This window comes from Callithrix jacchus, chromosome X, assembly GCF_049354715.1.
Source record: "Callithrix jacchus isolate 240 chromosome X, calJac240_pri, whole genome shotgun sequence".
NCBI lineage: Eukaryota > Metazoa > Chordata > Mammalia > Primates > Cebidae > Callithrix > Callithrix jacchus.
Window position 1 is genome coordinate 75,423,824 of NC_133524.1, and position 16,871 is coordinate 75,440,694.

Sequence of the window (16,871 nt, forward strand, 5' to 3'; positions counted from 1 at the left end):
TCAATATCCTTATTTTCTAAATTTCTGGTCTGACTTTAACATCAACAAAAGTTGTATAGGTCTGTTTCTTCCAACAGGCTAATGCCTTGGTGGAAAGAACAGTCATAATCTGGAATTAATAATATAAGCAAACAGAATTAAGAGATACAACTTTCTAATTGTACATGATTTTTGGAATAATCCTTTTAAAGCATCTGTGTAGCATTAAATTTTAAAGGCAATTCAGGTCAACTTCACAAGTATGCCTTGCCTGGAAAACTTCCATTTAAACTCTTCTTGAACTGACATAAAGGGTTTTAACCCAAAATTGGCCAGGCGTAGCAACTCATGCCTGTAATCCCAGCACTTTGGGAGGTCAAGACAGGCAGATCACCTGAGGTCAGGAGTTCCGAACCAGCCTGGACAACATGGTGAAACCCCGTCTCTACTAAAAATACAAAAATTAGCTGGGCATGGTGGCATGCACCTGTAATCCCAGCTACTTGGGAGGCTGAAGCACAAAGATTGCTTGAATCCAGGAGATGGGGGTTGCAATGAGCTGAGATCATGCCACTGCACTCCAGCCTGGGCTCTAGAGTGAGACTCTGTCTCAAGAAAAAGGTTGGGGGGGTTCGCCCCAAATCAGATTTAACTTCTATTCAAGAAAAGATTCACTTTTTCATTTTACAGTATTTACACCACCAAATGCTGAATATATTATTGGCACTTAGTATTGAAATAAAAAATAGATAAAACCTGACCTCAAGGAGCTCACAATTTAATAGTGAAGAAAAGCCATTAAGTAGCCCAGGAGTAACCTAGGGTAGAAAAGGGGGATCCATCTCTCTGTGAATTTCCCAATGCTTTCTAAATTTCTGAGTGCATCTAATTTTTATATAGTTTGCTTTAAGTGTTAAAACTCTTACCTTATTTCCAACACCTGCTAACCTCCATTTTAAGAAAACAAAGTTTGCTAGAGAGTCAAACTTCCCTGAAGAACACCCTGGGAAAGCAAACACTGAACCACAAGTGTTTTCTGTGTTAAAAGACAAAGGTGTAATGGTTTCATACAGAAGCAGGGAAAATAAAGATCAGTTGTGGGTGGGAAAGACACAGTAAATATTTGAAAAACTTAGGTTTATTTTGCCACCAAGGAAAGTCTATCTAAATTTAGTAATTTCTATATAGTTTAACACAATTTGTATTCTAACAAAAGCATACTATACTCTTTTAAAAAAAAATGCCTTGAGAAGGTTTTTATCAAGATGAAGTATATTTTAGCTCAAAAGGAATGAATTTAGATTTAACAGGTTAAAAGACAAACTGCCCTCAGATAAAACAGAAAGGTAACTGATTTTATTTCACCCATTATAACAAAGCTATTTTCTTCTAGAATGTGTTCCATAACAACTCAATATGCATATATATTATTATGCAAAGAATACTTAATCCTGGTTTAAATAAGAGTCTAATTTCACCTTTGATAAAGAAGGGGAGAATAACAAAATTTAGGTTTCCTGACAGAAAATAATCATATATTCCTATACCTGTAGTTAAATATCCCACTGCTTTAACTAAGCCCATCTACAAGCCATTAATCATTTAATTTGGGGCCCACTATTCAATTTTTTTTCCGATCCATGCATTTATTGTATATAAATTTAAAATAAAACAATGTAAGTGTTCCATGTACTGACTGATACATGGAAAGCTCCTCAAGATACATTAAGCAGAAAAAGCAAGGTGGAGGCAAGTGTATATAATATGCCACCTTTTATAGCATAAAGGGGAATGATTCCTATCTGTGGTTAACTGCTTCGAAATACAGAAAGAACAATTGATTGGGCTGGGGGGTGATACGCTGCTGGCAGCAGTGGGAACAGAGAACAGGGAAGTGAGGGAAATTTCTTACTTTTGTACTTTATAGCTTTAAAAATATATTTTATACTTTTTGGTGTTCAAACCATATAATTATTCCTCATTTCAAAAACAATAAAAAGATAACATTGAAACAGAACTAAAAGGTGTGTTTTTTGTTTGAGACGGAGTCTTGCTCTGTCACCCAGACTGGAGTGCAGTGGTATGATCTCGGCTCACTGCAATCTCTGCCACCTGGGTTCAAGCGATTTGCCTGCCTCAGCCTCCTGAGTAGCTGGGATTACAGGTGTGCACCACCATGCCTGGCTAATTTTCATATTTTTAGTAGAGACAGGGCTTTGCCATGTTGGCCAGGCTGGTCTTGAACTCCTGACCTCAGGTGATCCACCCACCTCAGCCTCCCAAAGTGTTAGGATTAGACATGAGCCACAGCACCCAGTCTAAAGGTTTTAAACTGAGATACGAAATGGTTTCAATTATTCCCTGTGTCAGGGTATTTACTAAGTGTTTTTTAAAAAAACTTTTATTTGTATATATTTAGGGGCTACAAATGCAGATTTCATACACACATATATTGCATAGTGGTAAAGTGGGCTTTTAGTGTCCCCATTACCCAAACACTGAACAATGTACTCAATAGGCAATTTTTCAAACCCTCACCCCCCTGCCACCCTCTCACCTTTTAGAGTCTCCAATGTCTATTATTCCACTCCATATGTTTATGTGTACCCTTGCTAAGCTCCCACTTATAAGTGAGAACATGGTATTTGACTTTCTGAGTTACTTGAGTTAGGATAATGGCCTCCAGTCCCATCCATGTCGCTACAAAAGACACAATTTCATTTTCTTTTTTTTTTGAGGGGGGGCTGAATAGTATTATTTCATAGTGTGTATATATGCACACAAATACACACACCAAATTTTCTTTAAACAATCTTCCACCGATGGACACTTATGTTGATTCCGTATCTTTGATCTCGTGAACAGTACTACAATCAACACACAAATGCGGCATCTTTTTGACTAATGATTTCTTTTCCTTTCGGTATATACTCGGTAACCACTACTCAATTTTGAGGAAGCCCTAAGAAATAAATCACTCCAGATAAAAATAAAACTTATTTCCCTAATCAATAAAAATGAAATCAGATACATTCTACAATGCAAGCACTGGCTAGATGGAGTTTTGACAAATGCTAATTAAAGTCTGAAATAATACAGTAATCCCACTTTATCCATGGTGGTTTCGCTTTCCAATGAATTCAGTTACACGTGGTCAACTGCAGTCCAAAATATTAAACAGAAAATTCCAGAAATAAACAATCTGTAAGTTTTAAATTGTGCGCCATTCTGAGTAGTGTGATAAAATCTTGCACTCACCAGCCGTGGATGTGAGACATCCCTTTGTCTAGTGTATACATGCTGTATACACTGCCTGCTCCTGACATCCAATCATAGACATCATCATGCCTTGATGATTGAGGACCACCCAAGCAAATGACCCTCCTTCTGATATAACACCATAAGGTCAATAGTAGCTTCAGGCTACATTACAATTCCTAACATCATTCACCTACCTTCATCTCATCACATAAGCATTTGATCAACCAGAATCATCATCGTAAGAAGTGTGAGTACAGTACAATATTTCAAAACCAAATTCACTTAACTTTTATTACAGAATATTGTTATAATTGTTCTATTTTATTACAGTAATTGTCAATCTCTCACTGTGCATAATTTATGTTAAACTTTATCATAAATATGTGTGTATGAAAAAAATAAGTGTATATAGAATTCAGTACTATCCACAGTTTCAGGCATCCATTGGGTCTTGGAACTTATCTCCTGTCAATAGGGGAGAGAACTGTAGCATTAAATTTTTTACACAGGTGATAAAATCATCATGATGGGGGCAAAAGACACACAAGACATAAGACCACCTTTGAAAATAGAGTGTTTACTTTATCATTAGAACGTAATGAACTTGTTCTAGATAACAGACACCTAAAGGAGGAGGTACAAACAAATTAGGACTAACATGCATAGTAACTTCCATATCCTTTTTTTTTTAAGTTCTGAAATACATGTGCAGAACATTGAGGATTGTTACATAGGTATACATGTGTCATGGTGGTTTGCTGCACCTATCAACCCATCATCTAGGTTTTAAGCCCCACATGCATTAGGTATTTGTCCTACTGCTCTCCCTCCCATTGCCCCCAACCCTAAACAAGCCCCGATGTGTGATGTTCCCCTCCTTGTGCCCACATGTTCTCATTGTTCAACTCCCACTTATGAGTAATAACAGGTGGTGTTTGGTTTTCTGTTTCTGTGTTAGTTTGCTGAGAATGATGGCTTTCAGCTTCATCCATGTCTGCAAAGGACACGAACTCATACTTTTTTATGGCTACACAGTATTCCATGGGGTATATGTGCCACATTTTCTTTACCTAGTCTATCACTGAAGGGCATTTGGGTTGGTTCCAAGTCTTTGAAATTGTAAATACTGCTGCAAAAAACACCTGTGTGCATGTGTCTTTATAATAAAATTATTTACAATCCTTTGGGTATAAACCCAGTGATGAGATTGCTGGGTCAAATGGGATTTCTATTTCTAAGGCCTTGAGGAATCGCCACACCGTCTTCCACAATGGTTGGGCTAATTTACACTCCCACCAACAATGTAAAAGGGTTCCTATTTCTCCACATCCTCTCCAGCATGTACTGTTTCCTGACTTTTTAATGATCGCCATTCTAACTGGCATGAGATAGTATCTCATTGTGGTTTTGATCTGCATTTCTCTAATGATCAGTGATGATGAGCTTTCTTTCATGTTTGTTGGCCACATGTCTTTTCAGAAATGTCTGTTCATATCCTTCACCCACTTTTTGATGGGTTTTTTTCCTGTAAATTTGTTTAAGTTCCTTGTAGATTCGGGATATTAGACCTTTGTCAGATGGATAGACTGTAAAAACTTTCTCCCATTCTGTGGGTTGCCTCTTCACTCTGATGATAGTTTCTTTTGCTGTGCAGAAGCTCTTTAGTTTAATTAGATCCCATTTGTCAGTTTCAGCTTTGCCCATGCCTGTGTCCTGAATGGTAATGCCTAGGTTTTCTCCTGGGATGTTTACGGTTTTAGGTTTTACATTTAAGTAATATATCTTGAGTTAATTTTTGTATAAGGTATAAGGAAGGGGTACAGTTTCTGCTTTCTGCATATGGCTAGCCAGCTTTCCCAGCACCATTTATTGAATACGGAATCCTTTCCCCATTGCTTTTCTCACATTTGTCAAAGATCAGATGGTTGTAGATGTATGGTGTTATTTCAGAGACCTCTGTTCTGTTCCATTGGTATATACATATCTGTTTTGGTACGAGTATCATTCTGTTTTGGTTACTGTAGCCTTGCAGTATAGTTTGAAGTCAAGTAGCGTGATGCTTCCAGCTTTGTTCTTTTTGCTTATGATTGTTGTGGCTATACAGACTCTTTTATGGTTCTATATGAAATTTAAAGTAGTTTGTCCTAGTTCTGTGAAGAAAGTCAATGGTAGCTTGATGGGAATAGCATTGAATCTATAAATTACTTTGGGCAATATGGCCACTTTCACAATATTGAATCTTCCTATCCATTAGCAAGGAATATTTTTCCATTTGTTTGTGTCCTCTCTTATTTCCTGGAGCAGTAGTTTATAGTTCTCCTTGAGGAAATTCTTCACATCCCTTTTAGGTTGTATTCCTAGGCATTTTATTCTCTTTGTAGCAATTGTGAATGGGAGTTTTTCATGATTTGGCTCTCTGTCTATTACTGATGTATAGGAATGCTTGTGATTTTTTGCACATTGACTTTGTATCCTGAGACTTTGCTGAAGTTGCTTATCAGCTTAAGGAGTTTTCAGTCTGAGACATGGGATTTTCTAAATATACCACCATGTCATCTGCAAACAGAGATAATGTGACTTCCTCTCTTATGTGAATACGCTTTTTATTTCTTTCTCTTGCCTGATTGCCCTGGTGAGAACTTCCAATACTATGCTGAACAGGAGTGGTGAGAGAGGGCATCCTTGTCTTGTGCTAGTTTTCAAAGGGAATGCTTCCAGCATTTGCCCATTCAGTATGATATTGGCTGTGGGTTTGTCATAAATAGCTCTTATTATTTTGCGATATGCTCCATCAATACCTAGTTTATTGAGTGTTTTTAGCATGAAGAAGTGTTTAATTTTATCGAAGGTCTTTTCTGCATCTGTTGAGATAATCATGTGGTTTTTGTCATTGTTTCTGTTTATGTGATGGATTATGTTTAGTGATTTGTCTATGTTGAACCAGCCTTGCATCACAGGGATGAAGCTGCCTTGATTTTGATGGATAAGCTTTTTAACGTGCTGCTAGATTCAGTTTGCCAGTATTTTATTGAGGATTTTCACATCGATGTTCCCCAGGGATATTGGCCTGAAATTTTATTTTTCTGTTGTATCTCTGCCAGGTTTTGGTATCAGGTTGATGCTGGCCTCATAAAATGAGTTAGGGAGGAGTCCTTCTTTTTCTATTGTTTCGAACAATTTAGAAAGGAATGGTACCAGCTCCTGTTTGTACCTCTGGAATATTTTGGCTGTGAAACCATTTGGTCCTGGGCTTTTTTTGGTTGTTAGGCTATTAATTAGCTTTGTCCCAGAGGGGCACCAGCCTGATGCCACCTGGAGCTCTCCAGTATGACATGTCTGTCAAGCCCTGCTGGGAGGTCTCTCCCAATCAGGAGGCACTGGGGTCAGAGACCTGCTGGAGGAGGCAGTCTGTTCTCTAGCAGAGCTTGAGCACTGCACTGGGAGAATCCTCATTGTTAGGATTTGCTGCTCTCTTCACAGTTGTTAGGCAAGACGTTTAAGTCCACTGAAGCTGCCCCTTTCCCCAGGTTCACTGTCCTAGGGAGATGGAAGTTTTATCTAGAAGCCTCTGAGTGGGGCTGCTGCCTTTCTTTCAGAGATGCCCTGCCCAGTAAGGAGGAATCTAGAGAGGCAGTCTGGCCACAATCACTTTGCCATGCTGTGGTAAATTCTACTCAGTCTGAACTTCTTGGCCTCCTTACCTCAATCAGGGGAAAACCACCTACTCAAGGCTTACTAATGGCAGACACCCCTCCCCCCAACAACCTTGATCTTCAGCATGGGCTTCAGACTGCTGTGCTGGCAGTGAGAATTTCAAGCCAGCAGTTCTTAGCTTGCTGGGTTCCATGGGAGTGGGAACTGCTGAGTGAGAACACTCAGCTCCCTGGCTTCAGCCCCCTTTCCAGGGGAGTGAACAGTTCTGTCTCACTGGGATTCCAGGCACTACTGGGGTATTTAAAAAAAAAAAAAAAAACACCTCCTCTAGCTAGCTCGGTGTCTGCCCAGACACCCAGTTTTGTGCTTGAAACCCAGAGCCCTGGTGGAGTTGGCAGACTAGGGAATCTCTTGGTTTTTGGATTGCAAAAACTATGATAAGCTAGACTCTCACGGCTTCCCTTGGCTAGTGCAGGGAGATCCCTGGCTCCTTGCACTTCCCAGGAGTGGCAACGCTCCACCCTGCTTCTGCTCATCCTTCATGGGCTACACCCACTGCCTAACAGTGTCTCAATGAGATGAAGGAGTACCTCAGTTAGAAATGCAGAAATCGAACAAATGACACCCTGAAATAGGGTAATTAAAATTAAAAAAAAATGCAGAAATCCCACAGCTTCTATGTTTTGGTCTCATTGGGAACTGCAGACCGGAGCTGTTCCTATTCAGCCTTTTTTTTTTTTTTTTTTTTTTTGAGACAGAGTCTTGCTCTGCACTCAGGCTGGAGTACAGTGGCATGACATCAGCTCACTGCAACCTCCGCCTCCTGGGTTCAAGCAATTCTCCTACCTCAGCCTCCCAAGTAGCTGGGATTACAGGCACACACCACCACGCCTGGCTAATTTCCGTGATTTTAGTAGAGACAAGGTTTCACCACGTTGGCCAGGCTGGTCTTGAACTCCTAACCTCAAGTGACCCACTTGCCTCCGATTCCAAAGTGCTGGGATTACAGGTATGAGACACCGCTATATCTTTTGATATATACATCGTATCACGAAATGTATGCTCTTTTCATGAAATCCATACCGTAATAAATTCAGCATCTGTTATATGCATCCACTCTGAAAAACAGATGTCTATGCTACACAACTCATGAAATCTTCATTTTGGTATTATTGTCTCCATTGCACACATGAAGACACAACTCAGATAGACACAACTGCCTAGCTTTCCCAAGGTTGCACAGCAAAAGAGAACTGGATTTAAACCCAAATCTGACACCACATCATGCAGCTCCAAATTAAATCAAGTTGAGACTAGAGCTTAAACTGTCTGAATTTTATTCCAAAGAAATGGAGATGAATTTCCATCTCCCCACTATTTCCTTTCTCCAAAACTTAAAAAATATCAGATGCAAATGGAACTCTTACTAAAGTTAAATGGCAATCTTTAAATGATGAATAATCTCTAAATAAACAAAATAATCTCTAAATCAAAAAATATTCTTTGAAAAACTCCTTTAATGCTGGAAAAACAATGGGTAAACAATAATATAGTTTGGTTCCATTGTAACTTAAGAAAAGCCTGAAATTCAATAGAAGGGAAGTATTATCTTTAAAAATATAATTGTAACTGTAAAGTGTAAATATAAAGACAATTACACCTCATTCAATGTCTTCTCTTTCCTACAATAATATTCCAACTATGGAAGTTTTAAGTTAAGAACTCTTCCCTCCCCCCACATTCCCCTTCCCTGGTAAGAGTAAGTACACTACAGAAAATGAAATACTTTTTAAAAACTGTGAAGTACAAAACAGAAGTCACCTAAAATCTGACCATCCACAGATAATCATGTAAGGAACTTCTAGCCAGGCGTGGTGGCTCACACAGTAATCCCAGCACTTTGGGAGGCCGAGGTGGGCAGATCACCTGAGGTCAGGAGTTCAAGATCAGCCTGGCCAACACCGTACAACCTGTCTCTACTAAAAATAGAAACAAAATTAGCCAGGCTTGGTGGCACACTCCTGTAATCCCAGCTATTAGGGAGGCTGTGGCAGAAGAATTGCTTGAACCCCGGGAGGCGGAGGTTGCAGTGAGCCGAGATCACGCCACTGCACTTCAGCTTGGGTGACAGAGCAAGATTGCATTTCAAAAGAAAAAAAAAATTTAAACATATACCTGATTTTAACAAAATGAAATGGTTACTGCTTTATAACCTTTTCTCTCCATTAAGATACTGTGAATATTTTTCTGCAACATGAATATTCTTCTAAAACATCATTTTTATTTTCTTTCATTTTTTTTTATTTTTTTTAAATCACTGAGGAAAACGTTCTGCTGAATAAAACATCATTTTTAATGGCAGCACAATATTCCATGACATAAAGCTGCCATTTCTTTTTCGAGCTAATGGAACTTAAAGATGGGATAGTTTTCGGTTGCATAATTGCAGCTACCTACTAATAGGATATATAACGTGGCTGTTAAATTTTAAAATCGCCGGACGTGGTGGCTCATGCCTGTAATCCAAGCACTTTGGAGGCAAAGGCAGGTGGATCACCTGAGGTCAGGAGTTTAAGACCAGCCTGACCAACACGGTGAAACCCCCTCTTAAAAAAAGTTTTAATTTTTTTAATCAATTTTTATTTTTTCAGATCATAAGTACTACAATAAAAAATGGGCAATGTGGCTGGGCACAGTGGCTCACGACTGTAATCCCAGCACTTTGGGAGCCAGGGCAGGCGGATCACGAGGTAAAGAGATCGGGACCATCCTGGCCAACAAAGTGAAAATACAAAATTAGCTGGGCGTAGTGGCCCATGCCTGTAGTCCCAGCTACTCGGGAGGCTGAGGCAGGATAATTGCTTGAACCTGGGAGGCGGAGGTTGCAGTGAGACAAGATCACACCACTGCACTCCAGCCTGGCACCTGGTGACAAAGCAAAACTCTGCCTCAAAAAAAAAAAAAAGGCAACCTGAGTTGACTATTACAAAAGAGTAACTGAGAAAAATAAGCTGACACTTATTTTACATTCACTTAAAGAATTACGCATGCTTGCTTATGTTTTTGACTTAAATATTAAATTACAGTTGTCTACACAAAAACATTACCCAGGATGAAGAACTATAGAACAAGAACATTCTCAAGCTGCCAGTGGAAGTATAAATTAGAAGAACAACGAGGGAGAAAGAAACCCTAGCATGTGCAAAGGAGACATGTTTAAGAATATTCATAAAATCAGTCTCTAGTAGCACCAAATTAGGAGGGGAAAAAAACTAAATATCCACCAGTAGCAAACTATTATCTATATAACTTATTACTAAACAGGAATGAAGTCTGGGAGCAGTGGCTCACACCTGTAATCCCAGAACTCTAAGAGGCCGAGGCAGGTGGATCACTTGAGACCAGGAATTCGAGACCAGCCTGGGCAACATGGAGAAACCCTGTCTCTACTAAAAATACAAAAATTAGCCAAGTGTGATGGTGAATGCCTGTAATTCCAGCTGCTTGGGAGGCTGAGGCACAAGAATCGCTTGAACCCGGGAGCAGAGGTTGCAGTGAGCTGAGATCACGCCACTGCACACTCCAGTCTGGGTGACAAAGTGAGACTCTCTCCCCAAATATAAAAATTAAAATTAAAAAATAATAAACAGGAGTGAAAAGTGGGTAATATCGATCAGTGCTGCCCAACAGACATAAAATGTAAAGCACAAATATATATTAAAATTTTCTAGTAGCCACATTTTAAAAAAGGAAAATATAGGTAGAATATTTGTATTTTATTTAATCCAATACAACCAAACTATTATCAGTTCAGTATGTGGTCAATATATCAGATGTTTTCAGATTCTGGAGTATCTACATTGAACCTCTGAGCAGTTCCTTTGAGAGTCATGTCGATGATCAAAAAATTTTGGGTTTTGGGGCATTTTCTATTTCAGATCTTTTGATTAGGGAAGTAAACATTTAGTGAGATATTTTACATTCTTTAATACTAAATTCTGAAATTCCATGTACAAATATATTTCTAGCACATCTCAATGTGGACTAGCTACATTTCAAGTACTCAACAGCCACAGATAGTGGCTATTGTATTGGACAGTGAGTTACATCAAAATCCTAAAAACAACACTAAGCCAAAAAAAAAGCGAGTTGCAAAATATGTACTATAAGCCGGGCACGGTGGCTCAAGCCTGTAATCTCAGCACTTTGGGAGGCTGAGGCGGGTGGATCACGAGGTCAAGAGATCGAGACCATCCTGGTCAACATGGTGAAACCCCATCTCTACTAAAAATACAAAAAATTAGCTGGACACAGTGGCGCGTGCCTGTAATCCCAGCTGCTCAGGAGGCGGAGGCAGGAGAATTGCCTGAACTCAGGAGGCGGAGGTTGCAATGAGCCGAGATCGCGCCATTGCACTCCAGCCTGGGTAACAAGAGTGAAACTCCGTCTCAAAAAAAAAAAAAATATGTACCGTATGGTGCCACTTACATAAACTTGTAAAACTGAAAAAATTCTAAATGAGATTTATGTATATGGATACCTATTTATGTAGAAAACATATTAAAATAACCTATGAGGCTCTAACTCTATCTGTAATGTTTTAGTTCTTTAAAAGAAATCTAAAGCAAATATGACATAAGATTTTAAAATATTTCCCAATTAAATAAAAATAGAATATGCTTACTTCTATTTACATTCAATTATTTACTTCTGAAAATATGCTACGGAAATATTTAGTGTGTAAATGTCATATTTCACTTTGTACTACATAGGTCCATAGCATCTTTCTGTCCTTCATGTATTAAGTTTGATAATAGAAGTTCAAGAAAAAGTTCAAAAAAATTAAGGATAAAAACTGATTTTGTCTTGTTTATTCAACAAGCATTTACTGTACGATTATTGTGTGTATTCAAGTAGTTCATAATGTGGTTAACAGCTTTTTGTTACAAGCAATCATATAGAGATGAAAGTATATTTCAGCACTATGTAGAAGAACAAGATCAAAGTAAAAGAGCAAAATACTCAAACAGTGAGTTTGGGCCCTAAGAGTAATTGTTTAATGGAAAATTTTTAAAGGCACTCTTCTTTTTATGTATGCAGTATCTCACATCTGTCTCTCAGCACTTTGGGAAGCTGAGGCGGGCACACAGCTTGAGCTCAAGAGTTCAAGACCAGCATAGGCAACATGGCAAAACCCCATCTCTACAAAAACTACAAAAATTAGCCAGGCATGCTAGCGTACACCTGTAGTTCCAGCTACTTGGGGGACTGAGGTGGGAAGATCACTTGAACCTGGGAGGTCAAGGAGGCAGTGAGCTGTGATCGTGTCACTGCACTCCAGCTGGGGCAACAGTGAGAAACCCTGGCTCAATCACTCAACATGATGTTTTGATATACATATACATAATGAAATGATTACTATGGTCAAGAAAATTAACATGTCCATCTCCACATCTAGTTACCTTTTCTGTGTGTGCTGAAAACACCTGAAATCTACTCTTTGAACAAATTTCCAGTATATGATACAGTATTAACTATAGTCTTTGTGCTGTACATTAGATCTCTACACTTAGTCATCCTATATGATTCCAACTTTGTAACCTTTAACCAATATCTCCCCATTTCTCCCACTTTTCCACCCCTATTTAACTACCTTTATTCTCTCTTCTTTTGCAGGCTTGGCATTTTTAGATTGCACATATGGGCTGAAATCATGAAGTATTCTTTTTTCCGTGTCTGGCTAATTTCACTTTGCAAAACATCCTCCAGGTTCATCTATGTTGTCACAAATGGCAAGTACATTGGTTTAGTGCACCATCTTGAGATACACAATGACTCACTAGAAGAGATTTTTTTTTTTTTCCAGACAGCCTCGCTCTGTTGCCAGGCGCCAGGCTGGAGTGCAGTGGCGCAATCTCGGCTCACTGCAACCTCCACCTCCTGGGTTCAAGCAATTCTCCTGCCTCAGCCTCCTGAGTAGCTGGGATTACAGGCACACGCCACCATGCCCAGCTAATGGGGTTTCACCATGTTGGCCAGGATGGTCTCAATCTCCTGACCTTGTGATCCGCCCGCCTCAGCCTCCCAAAGTGCTGGGATTACAGGCCTGAGCCACCATGCCCAGCCAAGAGATTTCTTTTAAAGACTGGAATAAACACACAAGCAACATTCTCATTATTCATTCTACTTAGTTTTAGCTAAATACTGTATATTACTTGTACATAGCTAAATAGTCTAATAAAGATTCACAGAACACCTTCCTTCCTTCCTTCCTTCCCTCCCTCCCTCCCTCCTTCCTTCCTTCCTTCAAAAAAAAAAAAAAAAGATTCACAGAACATGAAGGAAAAGTTCAAAATGGGAAACACTGGAACGAACCATAGAGACTATGAGTTGCTATAATGTGGAACTTCAGATATAACAGTCTTTAAAAACAAGATAAACAATTAGTTGAAAATGTGACTTTAAAAACTGAACCTTAATTATACTAATATCTGTAATTTACTTTGAAATGAATAAGAAAATAAAATGGAATGTCACATCAATGGAGAGTTGGACAGATGGATCAATATGTGACAAAACAAGAAGAGTAAAATGTTAAAGGTAGAATCTAGGTGCTAATAATATTGGTGTTCTCAGTGTAGAATTCTCTAAACTTTGCTGTAAGCTTTTAAATTTTCATAGTATGTTAAAAATTAAACTTTAATGTGAGGATAATAGCTTCTAAACTATGACTATGATGTGCATTCACACCAGAAGCAAAAAAACCAACTTATCTTTTCGCAAATAGTTCATTTTAGATAAATACCCCATGGTATAGTTTGTTTAACAAACACTTCAATACAATATGATTATGTCTGGAATTTAGTCTAGAATAATCCGCTGCAGGGGAAGGGTTAACCAAATTCAACTAACTGCGAGATGATAGATGATAACTGTTGAAGCTGGATGACAGGTACTTAGGGGGTTTGTTAAGCCATATATATATATTTTTTTAGATGGTCTCACTCTTGTTGTCCAGGCTGGACTACAATGGTGCAATCTTGCCTCACTGCAACCTCCACCTCCTGGGTTTGAGCGATTCTTCTGACTCAACCTTCCAAGAAGAAGGGATTACAGGTGCCTGCCACCATGCCCGGCTAATTTTTGTGTTTTTAGTAGAGCCAGGCTTTCACCATGTTGGCCAGGCTGGTCTTGAATTCCTGACCTCAGGTGATCTGCCCACCTGGGCCTTCCAAAGGGCTGGGATTACAGGCATGAGCCACCGCACTATTATACTATTTTCTTATTTCTGCATATGCTTGCAATTTTCCAGAATAAAGTAGTCAAATACTCTGGGCACAGTGGTGCATGCCTGTAATCCCAGCACTTTGGGAGGCCTAAGAAAGCGGATCACTTGAGCTTAGGAGTTTAAGACCAGCCTGAGCAACATGATGAAACCCCGTCTCAACAAAAAATAAAAAAATGAGCCATGTGTGGTGGCAAAAGCCTATAGTCCCAGCTACTCAGGAGGTTGAGGTGGGAGAATCACTTGCACCCAGAAGATCCAGGCTGCAGTGAGCCAAGATCATGCCACTGTACTCTAGCCTGGGAAACAGAGTGAGACCCTGTCTCAAAAAGAATAAATATACAGAGAATGTTTTAACACCTAGCTCAGGATACTATAGCCTAAAGCAGATAAAATAAGCTATTTCATTGGGAGGCCAAGGCAGGTGGATCACGAGGTCAAGAGATCGAGACCATCCTGGTCAACATGGTGAAACCCCATCTCTACTAAAAATACAAAAAATTAGCTGGGCATGGTGGCACGTGCCTGTAATCCCAGCTACTCAGGAGGCTGAGGCAGGAGAATTGCCTGAACACAGGAGGCGGAGGTTGCGGTGAGCCGAGATCGCGCCATTGCACTCCAGCCTGGGTAACTCCATCTCAAAAAAAAAAAAAAAGGTATTTCAATTTTTTTATATTAAAGGTATAACTAATCCTGGCTTAACTTTAAATCGTTATCTTGTAGAAATGTACTGATCCTTCCTTTTATGAACAGTGTTAATTAAGTCTGCCGGATACCTCCGCATTCCTTGATCTACTATTGTATTATGCACTTAGGGTATTAAATGTCATGAACTTAGGGTATTAAGAGAAGTACCTTGAGTTCCCAAAGTCTGATGCAAGCTTCTGGACTCTGCTCACTCTGATCAAATAATCTAAAAGAATGTTACCTTTTCTACGGCAAACTTCTAACTTACTCCACATTTTTCACAACAAAAACCAACAAGTAATAAAAAAATGGCAATCCAAATTCCAATACATATAGAAGACATATGATGCAAAAATCAAATGAGTTTTTTTTTCCTGTAGAAACAGTAGAAATAGAAATTGCTCAAATTTTACAGAAGACTAGAATTGGTTTACTACTCACTTTTTTCTCCCACCATAGACTTCCTCCTAGTTCAGTAAGCAGGATTATTCTTTCTAGTAAAGTTAACCTACTCTGACCTCTAACAAGTATACTAAGCTAGTTACTGGATATAAAACAGAGTCAAAACTATGGACTACACAAATTCAATGTAGAAACTGCATTTCACAATAACACATACAAGCTACTTTGAGATTAGGAAAATAAACTTTTCCATTCAAAAACAACTATGTTGGCCGGGCACGTGGCTCACACCTGTAATCCTAACACTCTGAGAGGCTGAGGCAGGTGGATCACCTGAGGTCAAGAGTTCAAGACCAGCCTGGCCAACATGGTGAAACCCTGCCTCTACAAAAATTAGCCGGGTGTGGTGGTGAGTACCTGTAATCCCAGCTACATGGGGGCCTGAGGCAGAACTGCTTGAACCCAGGAGGGGGAGACTGCCGTGAGCCGAGATTATGCCATTGCTCACTCCGCCATTGTGTGACAGAGCAAAAACGAGCAAAAACTCCATCTCAAACAAACAAACAAAACAACTATGTCAATGACTAACTGCATACTCTTAGAAAACCCCCTTAGCCTCTGGGCTATACTGTAATGATTTCAGTAAGTAATTACCTCATCTTAATTTGAATAGTTAGAAAACAGCTCTGAAGCATAATGATACAAGTAATCAAGAAGATTCTAAATAGTCCATTGTCACAATAGATAGAACAGTAGCTAATTTACTTCAGATCGTGGCACTGATAGAAAACTCACTTTAAAATGAGTGGGGTGAAGCGGCTCATGCCTGTAATCCCCAGCACTTTGGGAGGCCAAGGCAGGCGGATCACCTGAGGTGGGGAGGTCGAGACTGGCCTGACCAACTTGGAGAAACCCCATCTCTACTAAAAATACAAAAAATTAGCTGGGCGTGGTGGTACATGCCTGTCATCCCAGCTAGGGGAGGCTGAGGTAGGAGAATCGCTTGAACACGGGAGATGGATGTTGTGGTGAGCCGAGATAGTGCCACTGCACTCCAGCCTGGGCAACAAGAGCAAAAGTCCGTATCAAAACAAAACAAAAAAAATCACTTTAAGATATAACAGGTGTCCTTTATTTTCTCGAACAAGAGTTTTAACACATACCTTACAGAAAAATAGTCTACTTTCTTTTCTGTTGTTGTTGTTTTTTGTTTTTTTGTTTTTGTTTTTGTTTTTTGAGACAGGGTTTCGCTCGTTACCCAGGCTGGAGTGCAATGGCGCGATCTCTGCTCACCGCAACCTCCATCTCCTGGGTTCAGGCAATTCTCCTGCCTCAGTCTCCTGAGTAGCTGGGATTACAGGCACGTGCCACCATGCTCAGCTAATTTTTTGTATTTTTAGTAGAGATGGGGTTTCACCATGTTGACCAGAATGGTCTCAATCTCTTGACCTCGTGATCCACCCGCCTCAGCCTCCCAAAGTGCTGAGATTACAGACTTGAACCACCGCGCCCGGCCAATACTACTTTCTTAGGGAAGTGTTATAAAATACACAGAAAACAACCTAATGGACTAGTTAAAAACACAGTACTGCGCCAAGAACCT

General features: G+C 39.6%; 1 protein-coding gene across 40 annotated transcripts in view; it reads right to left on the minus strand.

Moving 5' to 3' along the window:
* The window catches only part of ATRX (ATRX chromatin remodeler), a 316,685-nt gene that overhangs the window by 282,119 nt on the left and 17,695 nt on the right, over positions 1-16,871 (minus strand). The window lies entirely within an intron of this gene.